The 1,475-nt window shown below is 44.7% G+C and overlaps 1 protein-coding gene across 1 annotated transcript in view; it reads left to right on the forward strand.

Moving 5' to 3' along the window:
- Positions 1-1,475, forward strand: part of LMNTD1 (lamin tail domain containing 1) — a 99,627-nt gene that overhangs the window by 73,268 nt on the left and 24,884 nt on the right. The window lies entirely within an intron of this gene.

Below are 1,475 nucleotides of genomic sequence, written 5' to 3' on the forward strand. Positions count from 1 at the left end.
TTTCTGTGTGCTCTCGGGGGGGGGGGGGGGGGGGGCAGCAGCAAGCAGCAGATGTAAAAGTCATATTTGATTCAATTTGTATGTAAATATTTGTGTATGGCTCTCATTTTGGTAATTAATAGTCAGCTGTTTTCATGAAAGAAGTGCAGTCGTCTGATTGCGGCGAGCGGCCAATCCCTGGCTGCTCATTGATGAGCTGGAGGAGAGTCAAGTGTGAGACTGTATAGGAAATTATAATTAGTGGCTCTGAAGTGCCGATCTCCCAGGCCTGTTTGGCTGCTCATTGCTCCTCGTTGACAGCTGACGCTCATGTACGTCTCTCCCCCCTGCGCGGCTTTTCAAGAAACCATTTCATCCTTGTGTGCATATTAATGGGTCCTATAGGGATATGTGCTCTTCCTTTGATTTACTGTTAAATCAAGAACAATGAGATGCAGAAAGTGAGCACCTGTGTTAGCGGGGGGGACTTTATATTATATAATAGAGTGTTTATCAGTGGGGCCCCAGGTGTGCGCGCATTGCCCACAACACAAATAGCCTAATGTACCAAGATTGGAAATTCTGAAGACTTTATTAAAGGGAAAACGGTTTCCAGCTGTACACTATGAAATATTAGTGTCATTTGTATCTGAGGCTCTTGTATTCTGTACATCTTTGCTGTTCCATATTTTCATCCTATCTTCTAGAGAGATCTGTAAACTCTCACTAGTTGCTAGCTATATTTCAAGCACTAGGGAGAGGCCACTAGTAGACATGTGACAGCACAAAACATTTGTTTAGTTTTGGATCAATTTGGATTTTTTATTATTTCGTTTTTTTGGGATTTCGTATCTGAAATTCAATTCAGTTCGGATTTTGGATTTCGTATCTGTCTGAAGTTTAGTTTTGGAACGATCCAAATTTTCGAAGTTACATGACCTTGTCTGTAATGCAACCGCCAAAAAAAAAATCTGATTGGCCAGAGAACAGTCACACGTCCAATGTAATTACATTTTAAATGAAATTCGGACAGATCTGAATTTCATTAAACGAACATTCGGATTAGTTTGCATTCGGACGCGTTCAAATTGGGAGATACGGATGCATTCGAATGCCCGAATTTAATGAAATTCGTACGAATATCCATTCGGAAACAAAATGAAATTGACATGTGCAGGGCTGGATTTCCCACAAGGCCAACCAAGGCCCGACCTTGGGCAGCAGAGAGTAGAGGGGCAGCAGGAAGTAGAGGGGCAGCAGGAAGTAGAGGGGCAGCAGGGGTGTGGAATTCCGATCTCCTGCAGACTGGGACATGCAGATCCGGGTTCTGGGCAGGTAGTTGTTTTCCACATTTAGCTCTGCTTTGGGCAAGCAGAGCTAAATGTACAGTGGGAAGCCACCACTTGTTTTGTACAAGTGATCCCAGTGATGTCGCCGAGATCACTTTTACTGCCATTCTCCATGGGGGGGGGGGGGGGGGGGGGTGGGGCGGGGAG

This window comes from Nanorana parkeri, unplaced genomic scaffold (assembly GCF_000935625.1).
Source record: "Nanorana parkeri isolate BGI_ZX_2015 unplaced genomic scaffold, ASM93562v1 scaffold224, whole genome shotgun sequence".
Taxonomy (NCBI): Eukaryota; Metazoa; Chordata; class Amphibia; order Anura; family Dicroglossidae; genus Nanorana; species Nanorana parkeri.